The sequence below is a fragment of the Rhinolophus ferrumequinum genome, chromosome 9, assembly GCF_004115265.2.
Source record: "Rhinolophus ferrumequinum isolate MPI-CBG mRhiFer1 chromosome 9, mRhiFer1_v1.p, whole genome shotgun sequence".
NCBI lineage: Eukaryota > Metazoa > Chordata > Mammalia > Chiroptera > Rhinolophidae > Rhinolophus > Rhinolophus ferrumequinum.
Genome location: NC_046292.1, coordinates 83,642,849 through 83,650,539, shown reverse-complemented (window position 1 = coordinate 83,650,539; position 7,691 = coordinate 83,642,849).

Sequence of the window (7,691 nt, the reverse complement as noted above, 5' to 3'; positions counted from 1 at the left end):
GGCTATGGAAGGTGTGGGTGAGAAATAGAATATGGAAGACTATGGTCTCCCCAACTGAAAGAGTTCTTCCAGTCCTTGCCATCCTGGTGTTTAGTATTTAACTTCTTTCTCCTTCCCAAGATTACTGCTTCCTACTGAATTTCCACCCCCACCCCACCCCCCACCCCCCGCATCTTATTGCAGGGATGAAAAGAGGATTGGAGGTGATCTTGGTTACTGTCTTTCTTTTGCTCTATAATTACAAAAAGATCATAATGTAAGCAAATGAATAAAAATTTCAAAACCACTCTCTCTCTCTTTCCCCTGACAATCCCCTGATGAGGTTTAGGTATTGAAGGATTTTATCCATTCTTTACTGTTTCATAACCATAACAAAGTAATTTCTTGTATATATGAAGTTCATGTGTCTCATTTTCCAGTTTCCAGGATGAGTAAGGACAGCCTTCTTCTCCCCAAAGTCCTATTATTTCCGATCCCACCGTCTGAACATTTTAGAAGACTAAAGCAGCCCATTGACAATCACCTATTGGCAACTGTGGTCGTGGAGGGTCTCACGTAAAAGAAGTACCAGAACCTCAACATTAACAGCAAACTTGCCTCATCCACTTGGTTAATCAGGAGACCTCAACGATTTCATCTGGCTCTGGAAGTGGATGAAGGATAGTGGGATTGGCATTGAAAGACCCATGTGAGTGAGAAGAACTTATCACTTGCAAGCACTTCATAATCTTCCTTAGCCTGGACCTGTAAGGAATAAGAGGAAGCACCAAAAAGTCCCGTGGTGTTTCATGCCATAAATGAGTGTTGTATTCTAAGGCTGTAGAACAAGTGCGATGTCCATTTGTGTTGACTTTCTCCTCCTTGATCATCATGAAATAAATTGTTGCAGAAAGAAAACTATCTAAGTCCCTTAAAATCAATCTCAAGATGAGGTGATCTGAGATTTGAAGAAAACTGTTCATTACTCTGACGTTCTCATTTTATAAACAAGCAGCAAAGCTGTGTTCCTATAATAGAACTACAATCTCTTCTGTTTGTGTGTATTTACATAATAATTGCTACACAAAATCAAACCTCATGCTTCATCTTTTGCGTTTGGCTTCATTACTTTCTTCTACCGCATCAAAAATATTATTTATATCAGCTTCTAAGGTCTTTTCCAGAGTTCATCTTTCACTCTGTCATTCCCCCCCCTTTTTTTCTCCTAATCAATAAAAGTTTTTTCTCCTGTAGCTAGGAATCCAGTCAAAATATTAAATCATGAGTGTGTAAGACTTCCATATTTACCAAAAAAGTATTATCATAAGGCAGACATCTTCAGATTCAACTTTGATTTATGCCTGTCAGAGGCCACAAACGAGAGATTGAATAGGTACATGGGAATCAGCGCTGGGGATTTTTTTTGTCAGAGCTTTTTGCTAAAGAGACTACCAGTAGTATCTTTCCAACAGAGTCCTTCCCTGTTCTCTGCCCGTGTCTCTGAGCTTGTTTCTGCCTGTCTTTTTATCCCACTGGACTGCCCAACTACTCCATGGAGGCAGTCAATTCTGTAATTTCAAAGAAAAAAATAACTGAGATGAAACGTGTTTTCTCTTTAAGGGTGACCTTTGACCTTTCCTTTCCATACACCTGACACCAAGGGTTTTAGAAAAAGACCTGTTTGGGTCTGTGATGCTGTTGCTTCTCTCTCTCTCTCTCTCTCTCTCTCTCTCTCTCTCTCTCTCTCTCTCTCTCTCTCTCTCTCTGTCTCTCTCTCTCTCTCCTCTCTCTCCCCTCCCCAAGCCCCCCTTCTCAGACGCTGAACTCAATGAAAAGTTGTTGCAATAATCGCAGCTCCGCGCTCCGCCAGGGCTGAGGGAGGCTGGCGGAACACGGAGGGTGTTTTGTTAAATGCTCCCGTCGTTCGCAGGGGCTGGGACTTGATAAAAGGAGACAGTTTTCTGAAAAGATTTGATTGAAATGGCGTGTGCCAGGGCTGATGGGAGCCAGCGAGGGACAAAGCGCCGCGAATCCATGGACACTCGAGCAATTATGCTTCCACGCTGAAGGTGGATTAGCGCGCTGGAAAGAAGCATATGTTTGGCCCGGGGCGACACTTCCCCCCGGCTGAGCTTAGAGAATGGGAGCGCGGAGAGCGGCTGGACCCGGAATATCAACTATCTGCGAAGCCCCCCTCCACAGCCCAGCCCAGCCCTACCAGTCTCCCGCCCCCGCCCCGAAAAGTCCGAGTGCATTTTTTATAAGGAGGGGAAGAGGACGAGGAGGAGGGATCTGAGAGGAGGGAAGAAGGGGGAGGGGAAGTCCAGAGGTGCAAATGGGCCTGGGATTGGCCCGGAGCGCCACCCAAGGCTTTCCTCTCGGGTCATCCTAATGGGAGATCCCTGCTTGGGTTGCATAAATACTCCCCCATAGAATTTCCCGCTGCTAAGGTAGTTCGGTCCTGGATGTTTAGTCAAACGGGTATTGGAAGGTCAACCAAATTGTTGCAATAAAACAAGGTGTTAATGACTTTTCAAAGACTCAAGTGGCTAATGGTCAACTTTGTGGTGGGCAGGCGGCTGGGCGGCTGCGTGGGTTCCCAGGCGCGCCTGGGGTCCAGGTGAAGGCAAGGCCTCGCCTCGGGAGAGGTGTCCCCGCATTTAGACGTTTGGTGACAGGAGTTAAGAGTGAAAAGCTCGGGGAGGCCTGGTGGGAGAGAAAGGGTGCGGGTGCCGGGAGGGAAGCCCCACGCAGCTCTCTACCTGCTTAGACACCCGGGCCGGGGATGCTGAAACTTCGTGCTGCCTTGGGAGTCGTGGAGCCAGAAAGTTTCCCCGATCCTGCCTCCAGTCGTTAATTAAAGCGAAAAAGGCCCTTAAAACTCTGACCTGCTGACTCCCGACTCCCCTCACTGCACCGGCAAGCGCGTGAAGGGAGGCGGGAGGCGCAGGCAAGTCCCAAACCTCTTTCTCAGGGTTTAACTGCAGCTTGATTGGGTCTAACCCGGACGCGAGCGCCGGTGGCCGCCGCCCAAACCTCCATCCCGGCTGCCCTCTAAGCCCCTGCACCCCACACCCCCGCTTCTGTCCAACTCCAGGCTCAAACCTCTCGTCCCCCATTCCATCTTCACTTCGCCCGCCTCCCACCTCCCACTCCAGGCCATCAAAATCAAGTTGCGAATTGCTTCTAATCGAAAGGGGCACGCAGGGGATTTTTTTCCGGGAATTTAGCTAGGCCGGCGCCCAGGCAGGCGGGCGGGGTCCGAGATGGGCCGGACCCGACTCAGTGAGGGGTGGGGAGTTAGCCGCCTCCTCCCGGGCGGGGGTCTTGGCTACCGGAGCTGAGATCTGGAGCTGGGACCGACTTCATGCTGTGGACAAAAGCGCAGCCGAGACTTGGGGGCTCCAAAATAGACAGGGGGAACCTAAAATAGGATTTGGTAGCTGACAAAGCAAACGGAAATTTGATCCTAGCATTAACTAAGTGCCTCAGGGGGAAAAAATCTTTTAAGCTATATTAGCTAAATTTAGTTTCACCAAATACTTCAAATACAAATATAAATAAATATCTATACATATAGGTGTGTATATTTCCCCAGGATAGCCTGAGTTTAAAAGAGTGATGAGCGGAAACAACTCAAGCGAGAGCCCCGAGAGATGTGCGTCCAGACAAAATAGGGGCCCGGTTTTTTTCACTTGTAAAAGTTGAGAGTTGTGGTGGACAACCCAACGGCGGGCCAAGCTAGACCACAAGACTCCACCTTTAGTTTAAGGGCTTTGTGTTTAGCGTTGTTATAGGAATTTAGCGGATGTAATATTTATTTCCATAGAAAAATCTCCCGCAGCGAAACTACAGCATAGAATCAGGCCACTTAAACAAAAAAATCCCTCCTTGAGGTTGAAAATATTCCCACCTCTAAAGGGACGTTAGTATAGAAAGTCAAAATAATCATAGGACGTTCCACCGAAGACATCAGACTCATTCTTGCGTTAAAAAGAGACAAAAGGAAGAAAGGAGGGAGGGAGGGGAAAGAGAGGAGAGAGAGAAAGATGAAGGAGGAGGGGGAAGAGAGAGAGGGAGGGCAGGAAAGAAAGAAGAGAGAAATTCCTGTTATAAGTATCCTTAGGTATCCACCATAGAAAGATTTTCTCCCTGAGCTTCCTTCTTCTCTAAGTAGATTTCTCCAGCAATATACTAAGTATTGCTCTTCTAAAAAAGATAGCATAGCACCAGCTTTTATTTCACAGAGAGATTTATGAAATAAAAGTTGGTGCTCTGCCATCTTTTTCAGACATCAAAGATGAAAAAGAAATAGTTTTGCACATGAATAATATTTAAGTTTAGTTATAAGACTCCAGGTTCAGCCTAAAATCTTTTATTCCCTCCTTTCCTCTTTTCAGTTATGATCCTAAAGAACAGAACATTAGTTTTTAAACACAGGAACTTTCCATATGCATGCATCACACAGTTTTCCATCCCAACATGCTTCTCTCTTCCCACTCTGATGACTATCCTACTGCCCTGGATGGGAAACAGCAGCTACTTCCTTGGGTGGAGATTTAACTTACTCACATATTCACAATTTGATTGAAAACGTTGCTCACCTATGTCCACATGGGCAAACATGAGTTTGGGCTATGCTTTCACAGAAAGAAGTCAATGTCTTGTTCAACCATACAAGTGCTCTCTGTTTATAAATACTGCACCTCGGACTAATGCATCCCTGCCTTCAGAGAAACAGTTGAGTAAACTCCCATCATCAATGGGGTCTTTAGTTCTAATTCGTAGTTAACTTACAAATAAAGACAAGCTTCTAAGAGGAACCCATAACGGGTCAGACTTTTTCAGGTTCTCTCCCACGGTGTGTCACAGGGAGGACGGGATCACTAAGAGTAGTAGTAGCAACAATAGGAAGCTGAGATGGCATGCCTGTGCGGCAACCAAGTTTAATACTAAAAAGTATTGTTCATTGAAATTCACAAGGAAAAATAGCCCTATGCAGAGGCGTGAGAACTACTATTGCCTGTTGTGCTCTGTGGATTCACTCTTCTGAGATGGGTGGTTGGGTGATATTTGGGGTTGACTTGGGTTTGTCTGTGGTGGCAGGTTTTCCTATTTTTTCTCTCCTTGCATTTTAGATTTCTTTTTCCCATCTAGCTCTAAATGATAGGGAAATATGGATGTGTTTCTTCAAATGCCCAACTTGGATAATCAAGCAAATTAAAGGACAAATTTTACTACTCTTTCCTCAGGACCGCTGCCATCTCTGCACCTGTAACTCAGAGAATGAAAACTGGTTATTTATGTTATACTTTCCGCCTCTTGGATCTCTAGTGAGTTGACCTGATTTTTATAGCCCTTTTACCCAAGCAATAGGGATTCTTCCCCTCACTTCACCTCCTGTCCTCCCCACCCCCATAGCTGAGTGGCTTAGGAGGAGACATGTAACTGGGATGAAGCAGCTGTTGGCTTCATGCCATCCTCTAACTTGGTTATTCTTTGGACACGTTAGGCAAGCATTAGTGATTGATAATGACGCTAATTAACCCCTTTCCTTTCCAAACAGTAAACTGCTGCCAGCAGGATGCTACAAACAATAAATATAAAACACTGCATACATCAATATCTGTTTAAAGAACAACTTCATGTGTGCACATTTAACCATACTGCTTTCAGTTAACAATTCGCTATTTATTCAAGCACTTCTCCAAAAGTCGGAGGGGGGAGGCAGAGGAAGAGAGGGGGTTAAGAAAAGGGGCCTGCGGCTTTAAGACCACAAAATGCTGTCATACCTGTCAGCTGCAGCAAAGTTAAGCTCTAATGGAAACCATGCGTAATTTTTTTTTTTAATTTCAGGTCAATACTTTTTAAAAACTTAATTAATCCAGCTGTTCCTAACCTATTTAAACTTAATTCAAGGCTGATGACCACATATGATTTTTTCTTTGTGGTGGAAAACAACTCTCCTGACTGACATGGAATTACTATAAATTTACTTTTGATTGAGAAAGGAATAGGGAGACATTGTTTCATAAAGAGTGGTGAAATTTAGATTTTAAGCAGGATTTGGGGAAAACCAGGGCAAATTTGATCTGATTGTGCAGTCTAACATAACCTGAGTTGTAAAGAAATGTATATTAAGTTTGGAATTTTGATAAATGAATATTCCTAGCAAGTGAATAAAATGTATTCAATTAACTAAAACCCTGTGCACTTCTGAACTGAAGTGGAATCGACTGTAATTGATTTATTTGAAACCAGAGGTTAAGGACTGAATTAGCTAAGTACAACTGGGTATTTCAAGCCACTGACTTCTCAAATGTCAAATCCCTTCTATTTTAAATATTATTTCAGCTGCGGGGCATTGCAGTCCTGATGGTAGTTCCATCACGAACTCAAATTATATTAATATTCGATTTTGGGGAGGAAAGGGTTGGATTGTAATTTTTAAAAGGTATTGAAGAATAGAAGGGATAATGAAGGAGCATTGTGTTTCCATAAAAATTGGGCGTGGTAATTAGCATAGTCTAGCAACCATTCTTATAATTCAACTATATATCCTAATTTGAGTTAATCCAAAGAGAATCATTGTTGTTAATATATAAACACGTGACCTGTCCAGTAATCACCATTAATCAATGTGTTTTAGAAAATACACATTGGTCGCAACAGAGAAAGCCAAACATCCACATAGTCTTTGATTAGTCCCACAGATTTATTTTTAATAACCCCTGTAATCCTCTCACCCCTTAAAATATATATAAGTTCTTTTAAATTTTTTGTTAAAAAAAAGAAAAAGCAGTGGCAATATCGTGATCCTCAAAACGTCCAACTATGGAATAAAAATAACTAATTCTGTGCCTTTGGAAACCATTGTTTATTATGACCTTGTAATGTTCTAACCCACTATTTCCTTTCTGTCTTTCTCAGGATGCAAGGATTATATTGGGTTCAGGTTTTCCAACATAACAAGCATCTGTAAATCCAGATATGAATGAATGGTATTTAATAAGATTGTTTTCGTTTTAAAATGAGTATTTATGGGCCGTTGGAGAAAGAGCAGCAATGTATGGCTGTTTATGGATGCTTTTGTGCCTGAGGTTAGGATCCCCCCACACAATCTGAGATGCAGCCAAGAAAAACAGCCCTGATAGACAATGCTTCACTTCACCTGCTACGATGCTGTGTGCATTTCATTTCTGTCAAGAGTATGTACAGTTAGGGTTCATTCGCCTCATTATTTTGTTACATCTACGTTACACTTAACCAGTCTCTCTAGGAAATAATAAATAACCGCTTTAAAAAACAATTGCCATCTTGCATTCTGAGGATACACTCTCCATTTGAATTTTTTTTTTTCAACCTACTATTGTTATGAATTCTCTGGCTTTGGAAAATAGAATTGAGACTCCACCAACTCTCGTTCATCTGTTGGGATTGATTTTACACTGCCTTCCATAAGAAGATTAGAAAGCAAGAGGCTGCAAAATGGACACTGCCTAATGCTTTGCTTCCTTAGTCCTTCAGAATGTCAAACCGGATGAACAAATGTTCAATCTCCAGTATGTAGGAGATTATACCTATACCTAGACACTTTTTCTATGACCTTTCCTGTAACCCACCTCCATTTTCTTCTGAAAAAAAAAAAAATCATTAGAAATCCTCCTCACTTCCAAAGCAAAGACTTTCCCAACCAGTTTACAAAAGCTCTG